This window comes from Pleurodeles waltl, chromosome 7 (genome assembly GCF_031143425.1).
Source record: "Pleurodeles waltl isolate 20211129_DDA chromosome 7, aPleWal1.hap1.20221129, whole genome shotgun sequence".
Taxonomy (NCBI): domain Eukaryota; kingdom Metazoa; phylum Chordata; class Amphibia; order Caudata; family Salamandridae; genus Pleurodeles; species Pleurodeles waltl.
Window position 1 is genome coordinate 1,466,225,612 of NC_090446.1, and position 23,806 is coordinate 1,466,249,417.

Sequence of the window (23,806 nt, forward strand, 5' to 3'; positions counted from 1 at the left end):
CAAGAACCACAGCCAAGCTCCAGAAAAGACTGCAACGCATACAGAACACCTCTGCACACCTCATCCTGGACATCCACCGCCACATCGCAGCCCACCTGAGAGCTGCACTGGCTTCCCGTCACAAAAGAATCACGTTCAAGCTCCTCACCCACGTTCACAAAGCACTGTACAATGCCGGACCAGAGTACCTCAGACGACTCACCTTCTACACCCAGACCCGCCAGCCTCGCCACCGCTCTACGCATCCACAGAACAACCGCTGGTAGCAGATCGTTCTCCCACCTTGCCACCAAGACATGGAACACTCTTCCTATCCACCTGCGACAGACACAGGACCTGCTAACCTTCAGGAGACAGCTCAAGACCTGGCAGTTTAAGCAGTAGCAGCACACACACTCAGTGCCTTGAGAACCTCACAGGTGAGTAGTTAGCTTTACAAATGCTATGATTGATTGAATACAGACTAGTTCCTCAACTCTGATCTTATGAGCTCTGAACACTCTAGTTTTGTATCTCCCAGCCTACTTCAGGTATCTTGAAAAGATAATTGCTTGCAAGGGAACATAAGCAAATACAGAAGAAGTATCATCATTTTATTAGAGGAAACATCCCAACAGAGCTGTGTCTATATCACTTTTTCAACCCTGAACATTGTTCAAAATGGCAGAGAAAGAACATAAATCTCATGTCTGATGCTCAAAGGCAGAACCACCCACACCGGATTCACCTATTAAGAATAAAACAGATATCAATAGCACAATGCACATGATATAATTTTTTTTTGTTTAAACTGGCAGAGGTGCATGACCTAGCAAAATCCACAAAACATGCAATTAGAACGACTGCAGTAAGAGCTGACATCAATAATGTTAAATATAAAATCTCAGATGCAGAACTTAGAGTCAGCAAGGTGGAAGACATGACTAATCGAACAACCAAAGATCACCAAACTCTTCAGCTATCAACTAAAACTATGAAAAAAAGACATTGCTGAATTAGCGTACCGAAACAGAAGAGGAAACCTAAGAATCTTTGGTATATCGGAAGGTAACGAGGACTCAACTGGTTCCTGCAAATCGTTTCTTGAAACATTGGATTCCACAAGTAACTGGGTTAAAAATCTCTAAAGAATTTGGAGTGGTGAGAGCTCAGAGTCCCATCATTCAAATCACCCGCCAAGACTATAACTAGACCAATACTCTGTAAACCACCTCAATATCAACACACTGAAACAATATTGACTCATACAGGCAAAAATAATCATATGAATTTTAAAACCCTTCCAGATTATATCTCAGGATTATTCTGAAACAACCACCACCACCAGAAAAGGATTCCTATCACTCCATGGCAGACTAAAGGACATGAACTTAGAATTCTCATTTGCAGGTCAAGCAAGATTCAAAGTACTGGTGAAAGGCAAATATATATTTTTGAAGACTCCGCAGACAAACTTCCTAGACAAACTTACAGATCACAAGATCGAGATTTCTAAATCCACCTCCAAAAACAAAAAATAGAAAAGAAAATCTTTGAATCATCTTTAGAACATTGGGCAGTTTTCCCAATTCTGTTATTCAATTGGGGGCAGCATGTGTAAGAAATGGATACGTACAATTGGTTTACTTCAATTCTTACTTTTTATACCTTGCTGTTTCCCTTAAGGGTATTACCCAATCTTTATTCATTCCACTGATGTTACAATTATGATCCTGGTTATATTTTTATTTATAGATATTCTATCACAATATAAGTTCACCATTTTGCCTTATTTCCTTTATTATTGTTTATCTGAAAGGAGTTTTTGTTTTCATTTTTGGCACCTACTACTAAATATTCTTCATACCAAGGTTTGAAAATCTGTTCATTAATTATTTTATTTCTACAACGTTTTAATGCTTTGACTGATTCAGAAGTTAAATTGAATCTCTTTGTACTGTTTGTTTTTCACTACAATCACAATCCCTATTGATTTGATCAGATGTTCTACTGTTATCTCATACTTTTACATGCTAAGTTTAAGTTTAGTTAATCGTATTTGTCAATGCTATACATAAAATGTTAGGAATTAGATATGGTATTCAATCTATAACCACTGATGTGCATTTACAGATTATATTACATGGTATAACCATTTTAATATCTGATACAAACTCCCCTATTGAAGATGATCCAGGTCCCGTGTTATTCATGTTTTTGTTTGTGATGTTTGCCCTGTTGCTGGGGAATGACACTCTTCTTCATAACTTCCTCTTCATCAATGTTTATGGGAGAGGGGAAGGAGGGGTTGGACAGGGAAAAGAATGGGATTTTTTTTCCTTCTAATCTTTCTTCTTAGTACTTTTTACGTAGCTATTTTTCCTTAACTTAGTTGCTTTTCTCATTGTATCTGTTCTATCACTCTTACTTATTTGGAAGGTTGTATCAGTAACAGAGGCACTTTCACTGAATGGAACTCACTCAAGGTGCTCATAGAACTTTATATACTTTACAATGTTCAAAGACTAGATTTGGCTTTAAACCCAAAAGCTAGGAAGATAGAAACCTATCAATCATACCACTCACTTAAACCTAGTTCTACGGCTCATAAACTTTGTCCTCAGAAATCTGTCTAATACTACACTTCTAGACAGCCTTAACGTCGGTCTCCTTGAATGTCAAGGGTTTAAACCATCCAGTTAAAAGGATCAAAATAGTGGACTCTCTTTTTAAGTCCAAAGGCAATATCATTCTCCTTCAGGAAACGAGAATCACTGCCAAGAAAGCCAATTCCCTTAAGAACAACTGGATCTCCGAAGCCCAATCTTCTTCTTCTAGCCACAAAACAAATTGTGATATTAACTCCTAAACGCTCAAATGGCAATTTTAAATCATGCTCTATTGATGAAAAAGGTAGATGGATCGTTGCTAGTTTAAGCAGTGGTGATTCATTTAGCAATGCAATCAATATGTATGGCCCTGACAATGACGACACATCCTTTTGGAACACAATCTCAGCTAACACTGGAAAACTTCCTTCCAATTATCTTATTATTGTTGAAGGAGAAATTAACCATCCCTCGACACGATATCAGACCGCAATTCATGTTGTAAATACCACCCACAGTTCACAAAATTCTACAACAATATGCTCTAAATACAATCTTAAATATACCTGGAGATAACAATATCCAGATTCTACAGATTACACATTCTTCTCCTCATCTGATAATTCTTACAAACAGAATCGGCTATATCCTTATCGCAGGAACCTTTACACATCTAAAAGACCAAACAAATATTTAACCAAGACTGATTTCTGATCATTCTTGTATGAATATGCTACTCACTGGCTCCAACCCCAATATACCGAACAAGAAATGGCGTTTTAATAATGATGCCCTTACTAAACCGGAAAATATTTTTAAAAAATTGAAGTTATTTCAAATTATATTTCAGGCAAATCTACACCAGATACACATAAAACATTTTGTGACACTCTTATAGCAACATTGAGAGGGACTTTAATAGATATGAAAGTGAAAATTACTAAAGCAAATACTCTACTGCTGAAACTATAAGAAAAAATTAAAGAACTTGAATGAACTCATAAAAAAAAGCTTGATAACAACACCCTTGCCCTTCTCACTGTCAAGAAATATGAATACAACAGGATCTTAAGCGAAAAAGCAGGTGTTAGATCAGCAGATTTAAAAGACTTAAGCTCTGCGAGGCCAAACAGGCTGGTAAAATGTTTGCCTCATATCTTAAGCAGACCCAAAAAAGAGACAACGGTGTTAAAAAACAATAATGCTAAAACCCATGCCAATTCACAGAAAATTGACATCTTTAAACCATTTTATGAAAATCTGTATTCTAATGATAATCAGAGTGTTGTTCTGGAGTAATGTTTATCTAAAATCTACTCAGTTACTTCACCTATCAGAAGAATATAAAAAGACTTTATCCAACCCAATCTACCTGATAGAAATCAAAAATACAAATAATGCTCTTACCTGGCAGCCCCAATTCCTCAAACTCAAGCTAGTGCTGTCCCTATGAGCCTCTCCTCCTTCTCCCCCCCCCCAGGGCAGGGATAGAAGGGGAATCGTTTCCCCTTCCACCCCGACCCCCCATCCGTGATGTCAGCAAGCGATTGCGTGCTGACCTCATCAGAGGCCGCCCCTATTGCGCTGGAAACTGAGCTTTGCATGTCTCTTCCTATCGGGGGTGGGGGCAGGCAGAGGCATCAAAGGAAAGGAAAGGCATGAGCAAGGGTCGCTCCCCAGGGGGAGGCATTTTTTATAAGGCCTTTTCTGCTAGACACCAGGGATTTTTTTTTTTTAAACATCTGGGTGAGTCTTGGGTGGTGTGCTTCACATGCACCTCGCACCATTTACTTTTCACAATGCCCTGCAAACCTCCAACTTTACTTGAAATCACAAAGTTTCCCCACATTTTTGTGATGGAACCTTCCGGAATCTGCAGGATTCCACAAAATTCCTACTACCCAGCATTGTCTCATCTATACCGATACAAATTCGGTCCCGATTGACAGCCTAAAAACGTTTTTTTCCCCCCCCCCATACTGCCTTTTTGGACCCGCTTTGGTTCCCCCTCAATTTTAACATGCCTCAACATGTTTTGGGCTCTTCCATGTCACAGGCACTTGGCCCACCCACACAAGTGAGGTATAATTTTTATCAGGAGACTGAAGGGGACATGAAATGTATGCCGGTGTGGTGATCCCACACAGAAATGTGGGAAAATTGTGATTTTTTAGCTAAATTTCCGGTTTGCTGAGGATTCTGGGTACAAAAACGCTGAGGGATCCACACAAGTCAAACCTCCCTGGACTCCCTCGGTGTCTTGTTTTCAGAAATGTCTGGGTTTGGTAGGTTTCCATAGATGGCTGCTGAGCCCAGGACCAAAAACGCAGGTGCATCCCCCCACCCTTATCCCCAAAAACAGGTAGTTTTGTATTTGATCATTTTGATGTGTCCACGTAGTTTTTTGGGGCATTTCCTGTCGTGGGCACTAGGCCTACCCACACAAGTGAGGTACCCTTTATAGCGTGAGACCTGGGGGAATGCTGGGTGGAAGGAGGTTTGTAGCTCCCCTCAGATTCCAGAACTTTATATAACCAAAATGTGAGGAAAAAGTGTTTTATTTGCCAAATGTTGAGGTTTGCAAAGGATTCTGGGTAACAGAACCTGGTCAGAGCCCCACAAGTCACCTGGATTCCCCTATGTGTCTAGCTTTGAAAAAATGCACACTTGGTAGATTTCCCTAGGTGCCGGCTGAGCTACAGGCCAAAATCAACAGCTAGACACTTTCCAAAAAACACGTTAAGATTTCAATGTAAAAATGTGATGTGTCCACGTTGCATTTCCGGTAGCAGACATTAGGTCTAGTGAGGTACCATTTTTATTGAGAGACTTAGGGGAACATAGAATAGAAGAACAAGTGTTATTGCCCCTTGTCTTTCTCTACATTTTTTCCTTCCAAATGTAAGTCAGTGTGTAAACAAGATAACTGTTTGAGAAATTCCCTATAATTCACATGCTAGTATGGGGACCCAAGAATTCCGAGATGTGCAGTAACCACTGCTTCTCAACACCTTCTCTTGTGCCCATTTTGGAAATAAAAAAGTTTCCTGGATACCTATTTTTCACTCTTTATATTTCACCAAATGAATTGCTGTATACCCAGTATACAATGAAAATCCATTGCAAGGTGCAGCTCCTTTATTGGCTCTGGGTTCTTGATGAACCTACAAGCCGTATATATCCCAGCAACAAGAAGAGTCCAGCAGACGTAACGGTATATTGCTTTTAAAAAATCTGACATCGCAGGAAAAAGTACAGAGTATAACGTGAAGAGAAATGGCTGGGCTTTTTTCCACCTCATTTTCAATTTTTTTTTTTTATTTCTGCTGTTATTTTCTGTAGGAAAACCTTGTAGGATCTACACAAATGACCCCTTGCTGAATTCAGAATTTTGTCTACTTTTCCGAAATGTTTTGCTGTCCTGGATCCTGCACTGGTTTCACACCCATTTCTGTCACTAACTGGAAGGAGGCTCAAAGCACAAAATTGTTTTTGTAAAAATGGGGTATGTTCCAGTAAAATGCCAAAATTGTGGTTTTCTGATTCAAGTCTGACTGTTTCTGAAACCTGGTAAGATGGTGATTTTAGCACTGCAAACCCTTTGTTGATGCCTTTTTCAGTGGAAAAAACCACAAGCCTTCTTCTGCAGCCCTTTTTTCCCCCCACCATTTAAAAAAAATATATATAGAAATTTACGCTGTAATTTGGCTAATTTCTTGGTCTCCTCCAGGTGAACCCACAAACTCTGGGTACTTCTAGAATCTCTAGGATGTTGGGAAAAAAGGACACAAATTTGGCGTGGGTACCTTATGTGGACAAAAAGTTATGAGGGCCTAAGCGCGAACTGCCCCAAATAGCCCAAAAAAGGCCTGGCACCTGAGGGGGAAAAGGCCTGGCAGTGAAGTGGTTACACATGCTATAGTTTGACACCGTGATAAGAGTTTTGCCTGTGCTTACTGAGCAGGCCCTGTGCTAGTCTTTTATTGGATTTATACTTAGGCCCTCATTACGATCCGCTGTGGCAGCCCTAACGCCGCAGAGCCGACGTTAAGGACCGCCACATTACGAGTTGTGAGGCTTGGCAGACGCGGCCAGCGGTGAGCACCTCCAATCCGGCAGCAGGCCCCAGCCTGCCATCCAGATTACAAGGCTGCAAACCGCCAGGCTTTCCATGGCGGTCACCCCACCATGAAAACCCTGATGGTCACGCACCAGGCGACAGGAATCTTCATTCCTGTTGCCGGCACACACATAGGCACATGTTCGCACACAAGCACAAATCCCCCCCACCAGTCCACACACACACACCACTTCACGCACACACATACATTCAGCATAGGCATACATGCACTCAGACACACCGACTCACTCACATTCGCAACACAAGACACCCCCATTCATGCACACATACACGTACGCATTCAGCACCCCTCTCCCCAAACATGCACACACGCATTCAGAACATACAGACCCCCTCCCCCCCCTTTCGGACGCCAACTTACCTCCTCAGTCGAGGGGGATGTCCGGGAGGGGATGGGTCCTGGTGGTCTTTCCTCGCCGCCACCACCATGCCAGCAGGACTCTGCCAAGCTGTGTTACGGCTTGTAAAATGGCAGGCAGAGTCCTTCTGCCGTGGCGGTGCCAGCAAGGGAGACACCTCTGCAGCGCAGATCAACCGGAACAACTGCTGGCTGCTTTCCACCTCAATGATGGTGGAAAGCAGCCAGCACTTGTAATATGGCGGTCTGCTGATTGCCAGCACTGGCGGTCATCTGGCGGACTGGGCTTTGGCAGTCAGGGAAATTGACCGCCAAAGTCCAAATGAGGGCCTTAGTCTTTTTGGCACTTTGATAGTAGACCCCTATGTCAATCCTAATGATGAAGTAGAATTTGGTTCTGGCAGTTTACTTGCTTTTGGATACAGACCATATGTTGATCCTTTTGCAGAATAAGACTGACTATTCTGATTACAGCTAATTCCTAATTGGACTAACAATATTCTTGCTTTCTGTGATGATCCTAATTTTGAATAAACTTTTAGGGTTTTGACTTTGAAGTCTTGTGAAGGCTTTATTAATTGTCCTAAGCCTCGTCTTACAAAGGCTTGCAAGGTACTGCGAAGAAATAAGACAACCGCCATCCTGCATAGCAACCCTCCGATTCTTTAATTAGTGTTGATATTAGTCTCAAAATGTAGATGAATAAGAGGTCTTGATCCCAATATTCATTCAGATGGTTAGAGCAAGCACAATCACAGAGCAAAAGTTAATATTAAGGACAAAATCAAGGATGCTCTTTGATACTGGTATGTTGGTGATGAGGAGGTTGCTCATGAAGGTGATCACAGCTCAAAAAAATGCTACATTTGAAAGTAGTAAAGCCGTATGATACGGAGGTGTAAGGAGCTGAATTATCAGTAAAAGTGTCAAAGCCAGGCGTCCGTGCCCTTCAAAGATGAACATGTGCAATAGTGACTTGCCATTTGCATACAACTGACTAGAAGGAAGCAGTATTATGGATAATGCATTTAATGTCTAGGTTGAATAGAATGGTACGGACCACCCATTATATAAGAAGGTACTAAGAGCAAACATCTCAAACTTGTTGCTGAGTAGAGCAGGGCTGTGAGTAAATAAATTGAGTGCAGAGTGAGGCATTGGGTGTGAGGGTATGAGAAGAGATCAGTATTGAGAGTAAATACTGATATTTTGTAATGGAGTGGGTTTTGCTACTAGACTACTTCACAGTCGTTAAGAGTACTTCCTTTGTTGTGTTCAGAGCTTGGATGTGTAGTTTCTGGCTCTTGAGAGAAGTCTATCTTGTGATCCATATAAAGTAAACAGTATAATATTATGGTACATTTGGGTTTGTCTCCGTTTTGGCTTGAGGACAGGTGATGGGAGAGCCTGGGTTGTCATGTTGCGACTTTGGGCAAGTGGGACTTCAAGAAACGTTTTACCATGGATTGGAAAGGGAAGAGGATAGATTTTACATGTGCCTAACAAATGATATACTGTGGCATAATTACATAAAAAATCTGAAATGTAGAACAATGGGCAGGAGCAGACGAAACCTTTCTAAAGCAGTCTGGGGATAGCCGTCCAATTTTATTATCTTGTACACAGAAATGTTGTTCAGATTAAACACATAGGGCCTCATTACAACCCTGGCGGTCAAAGACCGCCAGGGTTGTTTTGACGATTGTACCGCCAACAGGCATGTGGTACAATCTGCTTCAATACTACCGCGGCGGAAGCGCCACGCTCGCACCGCCGGGAACGGCGGTTTATCGCCATGGTTGTCCCAGCAGTTTTAATCCTCCAGGGCAGCGCTGCGCAGGGGATTACAAGTCCCCTTCCCACCAGCCTGTCCATGGCGAAAGGCTAGCGGGAAGGGGAGTCGCGGGCCCCTTGGGGCCCCTGCACTCCCATGCACTTGGCATGGGCAGTGCAGGGGTCCCCAGGCACAGCCCCACCCTGCTTTTCACTGTCTGCACTGACGCAACTCCGCCAGTTCCATTAGGAGCTGGCTCCCAAGTTACAGCCCAGAGGGGATGTCAAAATGGTGCCGGCGGGAGTGCGGCCACTCGGCGGTTAAACCTTGGCCGCCCGCCAAGGTTGTAATGAGGGCCATAATTTGCTAACCGGCAGGTTGAGAGAGACTGAAGCTCGGCAAATCCACGGTTGCAGGTAAAACGATCATTGCAATTAACAGAACATAAACTTACCTGAGCACATCTTGGGGACAAGTCTAGCACCAAAGTCAACAGCTGGCAAGCATTGACATCTCTACGGCAGAATCCTACACTTACACTAACATTTATCATGTCCATTCAGAGGGGACGTATGTCACAGTATCAAGGACATAAATATTATGCCACAAAAATATTGTTGGCAATATATTTCCTACCAAAATATTGTCAAGGTTGTATAATTAAGTTTATATAGATTTACTATTCTTAACTCCACATCTACGTACCTTGAGAAAATGTATATCCTGTCTGGTACAAATGTGAATTTAAATAAAATAAACATATCCACTGGCATCTACTTACCTGGGCAGTAAGTATTTTTGATACACTATTGTTGTAGCACAAAATATTTTTAGACCATGTAGAAATTTTTATTTAGCTGGTGAAATTTGCATAATTCCCGAATTTCATATTATGTAAAATCCCCAAAATACAGAATTCAGTACTATTTTTGCATATGCAGAAAAGCTTGCTGAGAGACATTTTTTTTGTTCAATGTAGTCTGCTGACAATAGCTCAAGACTTTATTTTTTAACCCAAATTGCACACTCAAACAGGAGAGGTCACAAGACACTGGTAAACCACTTTCTGCCATTAAGAGTAGTTTCATACAATTTTATGTGTAGGGGGGTAAAATAAGCAATTTCGTCCATCCTTTTTCACAATATTCTGGCACTGCAGCATTCTAATGTTAGTTTAAATACAACATATCCTCAGGCACACACATTAGAGGATATCTAAAGATATTAGGGTGCATCTAATCGGAACAGACTCTTTAGGTCATGTAACTGAGCACCCCACTGAAAGACAAACAGTAAAGGCATTTAGCATGTAAAAGAACATACGCACTACAAAGATTTTACTCTTCCTTTTAACCTAAATCAACAATCACTAAACAAGAAAAGAGGGTTAAGATTGTCATTTACCAAATTTAAACATGCTGTGAGAAGCTCACTTTCTGCATGGTTTCTTTTGGAAGTTTCACGATTTTTTAGACTGGGTTTAGTGCCATTTTTGATACTAGATGCTGTGTAACTGTTAAGCCTCCTACTGAAAGCCTTCAGGCCTCTAAAACTTGGGAGAAAGAAGTGGTTAATCCTAACTGCCTTTTTTAATTTGCAAGTAAGGCCAGAGTAACATGATGCGAGAAAATGCATCAGTGGTATCAAGATTAAATGTGCCCATTATACACAATACCAACTTTGGTAAAATATACAACACATTTCATGAACAAATTGAATTAAATGTAACTTATGAATTATGTTCAAAATCTGAATTAAAGAATTTTACATGAAGGACATAATAGAAAAAACAGCGTAACCAGTTTCAACAAGATTATGGGAAACATGAAAATAAACAAGCATTGGAAAAGCCAGTAGGTTCGACATTGGTCAACAGCCTTTTGGTTTTGTCAATGTGTGCCTTGTTTTGACATTGGTTTTGTAAAACTTTATTTCTGTGGTAGCTGCCGGGCCCTAACTATTATAAACAAACTTTTGACAAAAAGCAAAAAATAATTTTTGGTCTCAAAAAGCACATACTGCCCCAGCAGTTCCTGGCATTGAACAAAAGTACTTTGTGTGTGGATATGCTCCTTGTGAAAGAGCACAATGCTGCCACCCATAGCGAAGCCAGCCATTAGATATAGAGCGAGACAGAATTTTCATAAAAACAACAAAGTCTTGGGTAAGGCCAGACCTAATAAGGGGCCCCATTATTAAAGAAAGTCTCAAAAGTGCACCTACGGTATATGTCCTTGCATTAGTGCAGATTTACGGCTTTCATGAATTACCAAAAATTTACAGAAATAGGCCAGGAAATTGTACGCCTACATTAGTTAACTGCATTTTAGCAAGAGTAAATATGTATGTGTAGATTTGCTCATGCAAAAATCTGATGAGCGTTTACAAGTTCACTTTCTCTCCTACCACTTTGTCCCTCAACCAGGAAGAAATGTTACTTCTGCCCTTGTCCAGAATAAATTTCCAAGTTTTTTCCAATATGGGAAAAGAACGAAGAAGAGCTGCCCAAAAAAAAAATCTTAGAAAATGCAAGTTAGTAGGTTTGTACAGACTCAAAAGGGCATTCCATCCCTGGAACTATTGCTTACTGCTACCTCCAGCCCCAGTATGTTCATCTGTGGAAAGGTGGCAAAATAAGGGAATTGCTAGTATTTAAGCTTTGCTATAATGAGGGCCCTGGCACAACCAGAGACTATTATCAAAGCTCTTATACGGTGAGACTGCTGCTGTAATTTGTCGCAGCACTGTGTGCCACCAAAGGAACAAGGGAATTTTGTTACTGGACAAGTATATTTACGAAGTAACCTGTCCATTGGACAAGTAGATATTTTATTAAAGTCCACACCCCTGCTGGGTGTACACCGTCTCTTGGGAAAACCTACCAACTCTAGATAGTTTTGTAAGATAGACATCAGGGAGATTCCAGGGTGGCTCACATGGATCCCTCATATTACTGATATCTGCTGTGAACCTCAAACTTTCTACAACCCAGAGTTCCAACATGTCTCTGGATAGGAATGGTACCTTACCTGTGAGGGTGGGCCTAGTGCCCACAAAAGTGTGGGGTCCAAGACGCAATGTGGCAACATCAACAAAAGTGGTAGCTGCAGTTTTTGTGCCTGGGTTCAGCAGCCACCCAAGAAAACTTACCAAACACAGGCATTTCTGAAAACTAGACACCCAGGGAAGTACAGGGTGATGTACCTCTCGTAGACCCCATCAACTTTTCTTACCCACACTGCCCTGAAAACTTCACAATCTGACTAAAATCATACTTTTCCGTGCAATATTCTTCCAGAATCAGAATCAATTCACAAAACTCCTACCACCCAGCTTTTCCCCACTTAAGTGGCTGGGCCTACTGCTCCACAACAGTAATGGATCAAACTAACATCCACACAAGTGAGATACCGTTTTTATCAGAAGACTAGAGGGAAATGCTGTGTGGAAGGAGGTTTGTCGCTCCCCACAGATTCCAGAACTTTCCCTCACAGAAATGTGAGGAAAATGTGTTTTTTTAAGTCAAAGTTTGAGGTTTGCAAGAGATTCTGGGTAACACAACCTGGTAAAAGCCACACAAGTCACCCCATCCTGGATTCCCCTAGATGTCTGCTTTTCAAAAATGTACAAGTTTGCTAGGTTTCCCTAGATACCGGCTGAACTAGGGCCCAAAATCCACAGTTAGGCACACTGCCAAAAAAAGGGTTCGTTTTCAGTAGAACAATGTGATGTGTCCATATTGTATCTTGAGCTGTTTCCTGTCAGGGGGACTAAGCCTACCCACACAAGTGAAGTACCATTTTTATCTGGAGACTAAGGGGGAAAACACAGAAAAGTAGAACAAGTGTTATTACCAATTATATTTCTTTACATTTGTGCCTTTCATATGTAAGACTGTGTGTAAGAAAGAAGTCATTTTGAGAAATGCCCTAATTCACATGTTAGTATGCGTAGCCAAAAAATCAGAGATGTACAAATAACCACTGCTTCTAATCCCCATATCTTGTGCCCATTTCGGAAATACATAGATTTCTTTCATACCTATTTTTCACTATTCATATTTTACCATATGAATTACTCTATACCCAGTGAAAAACCAATGCAAGGTGTAACTCAGTTATTGGCTCTGGGTACCTCGAGTTCTTATAAAACCCACTTACCCTCACTATTAGAATGGTCTAGCAGATGTAATAGTACATTGCTTTTGTAAATCGGACATCGCAATCAGATGTTACAAATGAAAACGTTGCCACAAATGCCTGTTTTTTCCTATTAATTCTCAATATATTTGTTATTATTTTATTTGGGAAAATATGGGGAGGATCTACACAAATGACCCTTGCTGAATTCAGAATGTTGTCTAGTTTTCAGAAATGAATAGCTTTCTTGGATCCACCATGGGTCTCACAACCCTTTCCTCCACATACTGGGAGAAGGATGAAAGCACAAAATTAGGAAAAAACGGGCTATCTCCCAGTAAAATGCTGAAACTATGGTAAATAATGTGGTTTTCTGAACCAAGTCTGCCTTTTCCTCATAGCTGGGAGGATGGTGATTTTAGCATCGCAAGCCTTTTGTTGATACCATTTGCGTGGGGGGGGCAGACACTTTTTTCCACAGCACTTTTTTCCCCATTTTCCCAAAACGTAGCTTTATTTTGGCTAATTTATTGGTCGCCTCCAGGGAAATCCACAAACCGTGGGTACCTTTTGAATCCACAGGATGTTGGGGGGGGGGGGAATAAGGACACAAATCTGGCAATCATAGCTTATGTGACAAAATCATATGAAGGCCTAAGCACTACCCCAAATAGCTAATAAAAAATAAATAAAAAAAAAGCTTGGTATTGGTGGTGGAGGTGTGGCTAGCAGCAAAAGGGTTAAGCATTTCTAATGTTTGTGTAGTTTAAGTTTGTTTTTTATAGTAATGATAAATAAAAGTTGTCCTAACCATAAAAAAAGTTTAACCTACACCCTGTAGTTAAAGTTAGGATTCCTAGAGTTTGGAATTTCTCTGCTTTTTGGTTGCTAATAACTTTGTACCCGTTTGACGAATATCTACAATACCAGGCAGACCTGTTCCTTTTTCTACACAGGAGCATGTCGCAAAGTTTTGTGGAGATTAGTCAACAGGGCACAAAGATAAAAAGAAGGGTCCCAAATCGGGTTTGAGCACCAATCCATTCTCCATAGACTTTGTATTCACAGCTACCAAAAACGGCTGAATTGATTTCAATGAAATTTGGCAGGAATATAGAGTAGGTGATCCTTTTGGTAGAACAGGTAAGTAGAGTAAGTATTTTTATTTGTTATAAGGCATTTTAACTTAGTGATATCTGTTAGTTTCGCAACATTTTACGGAAGTACCACAGTACACAGCAATTACACTATGTGATTGACTAATGACTACCTTTCCAAAAGTAAAAAGGAGCCACATTGTTTTAAAAACACTTTGGTTGTGTTCCGTCCTTAAATATAGGTAAGTATTCGGTTTATATTTTTCCCCTATGAATTACCGCTTTATTAAAGTGGTAACAGATGGGGGATTTATAAGTTTCTATATATTTTAAATAAATTGTACGGACTACAGCAGTACTTTCTAAAAAGTACCACTGTACCTAAAAAATAAAAAGTTAAAACATTAAAAATAAAATTGTTCTACGCTATATTTTACAAATATAGTGTACTACAGAGTATTTTCAATGCTTTACATATTTAATTCTTCACAAAAAAGTACACTGAGTACCGCAGTAATACCTAAAAATGACTAAAAAAAAAAAAAATGTTTAAAGTATTGTAAACACTTGCTTCACCATAAACTGTTGTAAAACATATACAGAAAAATAAATACATTTCTCTACTTAATAACACTTCAAGAAAAAGTGGTAATAGGTAGAGTACAACAATAAAAACTACTACTTACCTAGATCTACTGCCCTAACTCACAATGCAGCAAAAACTACATGTCTACCTTTTACATTTTGTGAAGACAGCTATCAGCCAATCACAGTGCCTTCTCATCTACATCTACCACGGAAGAATACATAACTAAGTATTTTAACAGATGTAGCTTTAATACCACCTATACTGTTTACATCTACTACCAAAAAATACCATTCACACCCCCTAATCTATATTCCTGCCACTATATACTTTCACCAACTTTCAAGCTAAGTCTGTTTCAAGTGCCACACTCCACTTCAATATGCGCTATTGCACTCCATGCCACTACACTCTACGGCAGTGGTCTCCAATCTTTTTAATGCCACGCTCCATCTGTTGAAAAATATAAACATTGCCCACCCCCCTCTTCAGAATTTTTCACAATTATTTTATAAAGATGGCAATGTTTAAATATGTCTAGGCGTATTTAAACATTGCAGTTAAGTAATGTTACCTTTTTAAAAAAGTGCAAAAACATGTTTCTCCTTAAAACAAAACACTTATCTGTGTAACGCTTCTTTTGCCCAGAGCCTGGCGCTTCCCCCTGCGATCACTTGAGGCTCCCTATGGGGGGCCTGCCCCCAGTTTGAAGACCCCTGCTCTACGGTATTCCACTCTACTGTATGCTATTCTACTCTCCCCCCATTCCACTCTTATAACAACTCCACTCATTCCAGAGTATGCCACAACACTATTCCAATATAGGCCGCTCCACTCTACCCTATTCCATTGTATGCCACTCTACGCTATTCCATTTAACAATACCCCAGTCTACGTCACTCTATTATACACTATTCCATTATATGGCACGCCACAATATGCCACTACACTCAACGTTATTCCACTCTATACTATTAAACTGTACGTCACTACAGTTTACCCCACTACACTATACCCTGCTCCACTGTATACCACTTCATTCAACGGTGCGCGGCCCTAGAACTGGAACTTGTTATCATAAAATAGTGTACGCAATCACTGAGGGAGACCACGAAACAGGGTTCAACATAACCCAAACACTTCTCAACAACTGAATGTGAATAAATAGAGTGCAAACAACAATGGTACTGACACAACCCTAGTAATTACACATCTAAATTTAATAGTGCACTCAGTCATACTGATACCATAAAGAAATAACAACCTATCGGAAACTAAACAAAAAAAAATGAAAATACAGCAGAAACCAGTGCGAGTCAAAGTACCAGAGACAAAAGAAATGAAGGACAACACTGAGTGCACTAGCTGCAGCAAGCCCCATGCAAATCCATCACATTACCAGCAGCATACAAAGAAAAAGGAACATTTAAAAAAACTCTTTCTGCATAAACTCTTCTGAAACGCTTGAATTTCAATCATCATAGAAAGAAAATATAATTTAAAACCATATTCTGCTTGCTACCAAACGCAGATTTTAAAGAAAATATTACACTGTGCAATACAATTAAAAAATAATATTTCAGAATGGCAGTAAACACGTTATTTAAAAAAATACTATTGGCAAGAGGCCTAACAATGGTGATGCTCTCAAAAACTTATGTTGACATGGGGGTTCGTCTAGCCCTTAAATCAACCCCAGAGGAAAAGAAAATCAATATCCATAGCCTTTCAGTTTTACAAAAAAAATTAAAAATCTCCAGATGAAACAGAGGAGATGCTTGCAGGACACAGACTCAATGGAGACACTTCCTGTTTGATACTCGTCAGAAGCAGAACCGAACAGACTGCAGTTGGGGTAATGTAAATAGTGTGCCGAGTGCACTTCGAGCAGTCACCTCGAACCTTGTGACTTTTAAAATGATACCGCTCCAACTGGCCAACACAAAGCTAAGTCACTGTGCTCTTAAATTGTTACGTAGCTGTGGCACAGTAATCTGATTGCTAGTATAGACAGTCTTCAATGACTTCTCTTGTATTTAGCAACATAGCATTGTGATCAGAAGCAGATTTTCATGAGGACTGAAAAGAGAAAGAAAAAAAAAAAAAATTGGACACGCAATACTATACAGGCACACCAGTAGTGCCATCTTGGGTAGAGATCCTCCAGGTAAAAAGCTCTCGTTCAGTTGAAACCCCTTCCCATTTGACACGAAGTTAACTCTCATGTGTCATCTTGGGCAGCTTTCTCAATGGAAGCCTCTCGCTGGAATAATTTCTAATTCATCACCCTACCAATAACATAACCATTCAGAGTTTTTGGGGTGAGTGTATTCTAACCTCTGGGAAGCCATAATGGAAAGACCACTTCAAAATGCAGTTTTTCTCTTTTTGCAGGGCTGCTTATTTATCCTAGGGTTGCCAGACGGAAAGGCACTGGTTGGGTCATAAGTACCAAAGCACAATACACAGGCAGCTGAAACCTCGGCAGTATGTTCTGTAACACACACAGGCAGCTGAAACCTCGGCAGTATGTTCTGTAACACACACAGGCAGCTGAAACCTCGGCAGTATGTTCTGTAACACACACTCACACACAAGCAGCTGAAACCCTGGTAGCGTGTTCTGTAACCCAAACAGGTAGCTGAAACCTCAGCAGGGTGTTCTGTGACACACACAGGTAGCGGTAACCTCGGCAGCGTGTTCTGTGACACACACGGGTAGCTGAAACCTCAGTAGGATGTTCTGTAACACACAGGTAGGTGAAACCCTGGCAGCGTGTTCTGTGACACACACAGGTAGCTGAAACCCTGGCAGCGTGTTCTGCGACACACACAGGTAGCTGAAACCCTGGCAGCGTGTTCTGTGACACACACAGGTAGCTGAAACCTCAGCAGCTTGTTCTGTGACACACACAGGTAGCGGTAACCTCGGCAGCGTGTTCTGTGACACACACGGGTAGCTGAAACCTCAGTAGGATGTTCTGTAACACACAGGTAGCTGAAACCTCAGCAGCTTGTTCTGTGACACACACAGGTAGCTGAAACCTCGGCAGCGTGTTCTGTGACAAACACAGGTAGCTGAAACCTCAGCAGCTTGTTCTGTGACGCACACAGGTAGCTGAAACCTCAGCAGCTTGTTCTGTGACGCACACAGGTAGGTGAAACCTCGGCAGCGTGTTCTGTGACACACACAGGTAGCTGAAACCTCAGCAGGTGTTCTGTAACACACACACAGGTAGCTGAAACCTCAGCAGCTTGTTCTGTGACACACACAGGTAGCTGAAACCTCGGCAGCGTGTTCTGTGACACACACAGGTAGCTGAAACCTCAGCAGGTGTTCTGTAACACACACACAGGTAGCTGAAACCTCAGCAGCTTGTTCTGTGACACACACAGGTAGCTGAAACCTCGGCAGCTTGTTCTGTGACACACACAGGTAGCTGAAACCTCAGCAGCTTGTTCTGTGACACACACAGGTAGCTGAAACCTCAGCAGCTTGTTCTGTGACACACACAGGTAGCTGAAACCTCAGCAGCTTGTTCTGTGACACACACAGGTAGCGGTAACCTCGGCAGCGTGTTCTGTGACACACACGGGTAGCTGAAACCTCAGTAGGATGTTCTGTAACACACAGGTAGCTGAAACCTCAGCAGCTTGTTCTGTGACACACACAGGTAGCTGAAACCTCGGCAGCGTGTTCTGTGACAAACACAGGTAGCTGAAACCTCAGCAGCTTGTTCTGTGACGCACACAGGTAGGTGAAACCTCGGCAGCGTGTTCTGTGACACACACAGGTAGCTGAAACCTCAGCAGGTGTTCTGTAACACACACACAGGTAGCTGAAACCTCAGCAGCTTGTTCTGTGACACACACAGGTAGCTGAAACCTCGGCAGCGTGTTCTGTGACACACACAGGTAGCTGAAACCTCGGCAGCGTGTTCTGTGACACACACAGGTAGCTGAAACCTCAGCAGGTGTTCTGTAACACACACACAGGTAGCTGAAACCTCGGCAGCTTGTTCTGTGACACACACAGGTAGCTGAAACCTCAGCAGCTTGTTCTGTGACACACACAGGTAGCTGAAACCTCAGCAGCTTGTTCTGTGACACACACAGGTAGCTGAAACCTCGGCAGCGTGTTCTGTGACACACACAGGTAGGTGAAACCTCGGCAGCGTGTTCTGTGACACACACAGGTAGCTGAAACCTCGGCAGCGTGTTCTGTGACACACACAGGTAGCTGAAACCTCGGCAGCGTGTTCTGTGACACACACAGGTAGCTGAAACCTCGGCAGCGTGTTCTGTGACACACACAGGTAGGTGAAACCCTGGCAGCGTGTTCTGTGACACACACAGGTAGCTGAAACCCTGGCAGCGTGTTCTGCGACACACACAGGTAGCTGAAACCCTGGCAGCGTGTTCTGTGACACACACAGGTAGCTGAAACCTCAGCAGCTTGTTCTGTGACACACACAGGTAGCGGTAACCTCGGCAGCGTGTTCTGTGACACACACGGGTAGCTGAAACCTCAGTAGGATGTTCTGTAACACACAGGTAGCTGAAACCTCAGCAGCTTGTTCTGTGACACACACAGATAGCTGAAACCTCGGCAGCGTGTTCTGTGACAAACACAGGTAGCTGAAACCTCAGCAGCTTGTTCTGTGACGCACACAGGTAGCTGAAACCTCAGCAGCTTGTTCTGTGACGCACACAGGTAGGTGAAACCTCGGCAGCGTGTTCTGTGACACACACAGGTAGCTGAAACCTCAGCAGGTGTTCTGTAACACACACACAGGTAGCTGAAACCTCAGCAGCTTGTTCTGTGACACACACAGGTAGCTGAAACCTCGGCAGCGTGTTCTGTGACACACACAGGTAGCTGAAACCTCAGCAGGTGTTCTGTAACACACACACAGGTAGCTGAAACCTCAGCAGCTTGTTCTGTGACACACACAGGTAGCTGAAACCTCGGCAGCTTGTTCTGTGACACACACAGGTAGCTGAAACCTCAGCAGCTTGTTCTGTGACACACACAGGTAGCTGAAACCTCAGCAGCTTGTTCTGTGACACACACAGGTAGCTGAAACCTCAGCAGCTTGTTCTGTGACACACACAGGTAGCGGTAACCTCGGCAGCGTGTTCTGTGACACACACGGGTAGCTGAAACCTCAGTAGGATGTTCTGTAACACACAGGTAGCTGAAACCTCAGCAGCTTGTTCTGTGACACACACAGGTAGCTGAAACCTCGGCAGCGTGTTCTGTGACAAACACAGGTAGCTGAAACCTCAGCAGCTTGTTCTGTGACGCACACAGGTAGGTGAAACCTCGGCAGCGTGTTCTGTGACACACACAGGTAGCTGAAACCTCAGCAGGTGTTCTGTAACACACACACAGGTAGCTGAAACCTCAGCAGCTTGTTCTGTGACACACACAGGTAGCTGAAACCTCGGCAGCGTGTTCTGTGACACACACAGGTAGCTGAAACCTCGGCAGCGTGTTCTGTGACACACACAGGTAGCTGAAACCTCGGCAGCGTGTTCTGTGACACACACAGGTAGCTGAAACCTCAGCAGGTGTTCTGTAACACACACACAGGTAGCTGAAACCTCGGCAGCTTGTTCTGTGACACACACAGGTAGCTGAAACCTCAGCAGCTTGTTCTGTGACACACACAGGTAGCTGAAACCTCAGCAGCTTGTTCTGTGACACACACAGGTAGCTGAAACCTCGGCAGCGTGTTCTGTGACACACACAGGTAGCTGAAACCTCGGCAGCGTGTTCTGTGACACACACAGGTAGCTGAAACCTCGGCAGCGTGTTCTGTGACACACACAGGTAGCTGAAACCTCGGCAGCGTGTTCTGTGACACACACAGGTAGCTGAAACCTCGGCAGCGTGTTCTGTGACACACACAGGTAGGTGAAACCTCGGCAGCGTGTTCTGTGACACACACAGGTAGCTGAAACCTCGGCAGCGTGTTCTGTGACACACACAGGTAGCTGAAACCTCGGCAGCGTGTTCTGTGACACACACAGGTAGCTGAAACCTCGGCAGCGTGTTCTGTGACACACACAGGTAGCTGAAACCTCAGCAGCTTGTTCTGTGACACACACAGGTAGCTGAAACCCTGGCAGCGTGTTCTGTGACACACACAGGTAGCGGAAACCCTGGCAGCTTGTTCTGTGACACACACAGGTAGCTGAAACCTCGGCAGCGTGTTCTGTGACACACACAGGTAGCTGAAACCTCAGCAGGTGTTCTGTGACACACACAGGTAGCTGAAACCCTGGCAGCGTGTTCTGTGACACACACAGGTAGCTGAAACCTCAGCAGCTTGTTCTGTGACACACACAGGTAGCTGAAACCTCAGCAGCTTGTTCTGTGACACACACAGGTAGCTGAAACCTCAGCAGCTTGTTCTGTGACACACACAGGTAGCTGAAACCCTGGCAGCGTGTTCTGTGACACACACAGGTAGCTGAAACCTCAGCAGCTTGTTCTGTGACACACACAGGTAGCTGAAACCCTGGCAGCGTGTTCTGTGACACACACAGGTAGCTGAAACCCTGGCAGCGTGTTCTGTGACACACACAGGTAGCGGAAACCTCGGCAGCGTGTTCGGTGACACACACGTAGCTGAAACCCTGGCCGCATACGTTGCTGTCGCTTGTGCGTCAGTGCCACCCGTAGGGTCCCGCCTTCTTTAGTTGAACCCACGCCAGTGTCAAAAGCAAAGTAAAACTATCCTTCCAATAAAGTATCGGCACCCCCTTTACGAATCGTGTTTGAATTAGAAGGATAAATCAAAGTCTGAGACGGACAAGTCAACTGACAACGGACACTACGGTTAGTCCGCAACCCGCTTACCGTGCCAGGCTCCCGCCAGCTATGCTCAAACCCTGGGCGCGTCCCTCGTCACACGCGCAGGGGCGTCTGGGAAAGGAAGTCCTTAAACCTAAATGTTGAGGCACCATGCATCGTCACGTGACCCGTACGTCAAAACAATCATGTCATGCGTGAAGTTACAGACACGACTAGCCCGTGCCTATAATTGGAGGAAATATATGTCACGTGTCAGGTACTTATGTCAGTGTCAACCAGAATGTGCGGGTTGTAACTGGTGTTTCCGTTGTGCACCTACTCAACGCTGGATTCTCTTACTGTGACAAACGGTTACGTGGGTGTGAAGGGCTGTGCGGGACAGGTCCTGCCGAGAACTCAGTAATGGTCTCGGTATTCCGGGTATAAGATCCAGAGTTGCGGGTCTGCGGGGGCGGCCATCTTGCAGTCGAGCTAGGCGTGCTCTTGCCTAGGGACAGCACGTCATTGGCTCACGGTATACCACGAGGGCAATGAGTAGCCAATGGGAACCTTACAAAGTGAGAATGCAAATCGCTGCCGCCCGGAGTGTTTTCAAATGCTAGGGCGGGTCCGACCTTTTCCGCAGCTCGTTTGTACACCTGAGTCCTATACCTCGTTGTACACCACCGCCACCTTCTGGCCTTAGCTAAACTATACTAGGAGCTCACCTAGCAAACTGAGAACTGGAACAAGGTGGTTTTCCCCCTCTTCAGACTTGCTGACAATCAAAACATTTCTAGCTTTCGCGTCAAGAATTTTCAATTGTATTAAGGACACAGAGGCGAAGATTATGCTTCTCGTTCTATGCTTTTATTTTTTCACAGCAGCCAATAAAAAAAACCTTTTATACAAAAAACTTCATTTTCCATAACCAAGATCACGTGACCAACCATAGGGTATGGGCTATAAAATTCCAAGTCCTGAACATTCGTCCTCTTTCTTTGCAACAAAATAAACAAAGTCCCAACCTGGAAATTGACTATAAACAGTCCTAGCATAAGCATCCAAACAGAAGTCCAAACAGACCATCCAGGTTCTTAGAAGATCCTGAACCACAACTGCAACTGAAGATCTCAAATGAAAAAGACTCCCAGCTGACGAACTGGCGAGCATCAAGATTGCTTCTGATAATTTCCTAGGAATAAAGAAAAAAAACTAAAAACTACTCCCCAAAAGAACTATCAAATCTGAATGTCATGATGGGCGGGAATATACATACATTTTAACTTTGTAAAACCTTAACAGTAGTACTTATACCTTACTACGTCGAAACACATCTCCTTTGGGTGGGATAATCTTCGCCTCCGTGTCCTTAATAGAACTGAAAATTCTTGACGCAAAAGCTAGAAATGTTTTGATTCTACGTCAGGACCGGAGGCTTTGATTATGCTTGTTCAAAGCTGTGCAGCCACCACTGACGCTATATCCACAATTGGTTTATAATAAAAAGATTTAAACGTAGAATCAGAAGACCAATCTGCTGCCTTCATGATCTTATTCAAACTGGATCCTAACAAAAAGGATTTTGAAGCCAAAGCTCCTCTCGCTGAGTGAGCCCCAAAAACGGAAATATCAATACCGGCCTCCGAAAGCAACCATCGTATCCATCTTGCCAAAGTGGCAGAAGAAACTGGCTTAAACGGTTTCTGTAAAGCAATAAGAAGTTGCACGAGTGGTTCAGGTCAAACGTCACAGGTGGCAGCTTCATATGCTTTAAGACATTGCACCACACAGAGTTTAGAATCCTGAGGAAAACACGGATAAGAAACAGATTTAGTATTGTTCTTTGTTCTTCTTGACACAACAAAGATACTCCCTCTGGGGAAAAGGATCTACCTTTGAGGTCCAGAGCTCTCACATCTGACACCCGCTTACAGGAAATCAGACATAATAACATGGTTAATTTGGCCAACAACTGTTTACGAGACATATATTTGTTATCAGGCCATGACCTGAGAAACCTGAGCACCACATCAACATCCCAAAGGGATGTATATTTTGGTTGGGGAGGCGAGGCAAAACGAATGCCTCTGAGTAACTTGCACACCAAGAAATCCTCCCCTACCGGTTTTCCATTCACTGGAACATGCCCTGCTGATATAGCCAATCTGTAATTGTTAACCGATCTATAGGGTAAACCAGACTTAGCTAAAGAGGATAAGAAATTCACTATGAAGCAGACATCCGCCTTAGAGAGATCCAAATCCCTTTCGCTACACCAATTGGCCCATTATCGCCATGCCAAAGCATATCGTTTGTGGG

At 43.0% G+C, this 23,806-nt stretch overlaps 1 protein-coding gene across 2 annotated transcripts in view; it reads right to left on the minus strand.

The window, feature by feature from the left end:
* HAUS5 (HAUS augmin like complex subunit 5) overlaps positions 1-21,977 on the minus strand; it is a 246,752-nt gene extending 224,775 nt beyond the window's left edge. The window contains exon 1 of one of the 2 annotated variants that reach the window (XM_069201157.1): positions 21,845-21,977. The gene's annotated coding sequence lies outside the window, so the exon portion shown is untranslated. Of the gene's footprint in view, positions 1-21,550; positions 21,679-21,844 lie in introns of those variants that run through there. The other variant, XM_069201156.1, reaches the window with a different exon arrangement.
* Positions 21,978-23,806: the final 1,829 nt, after the last annotated feature.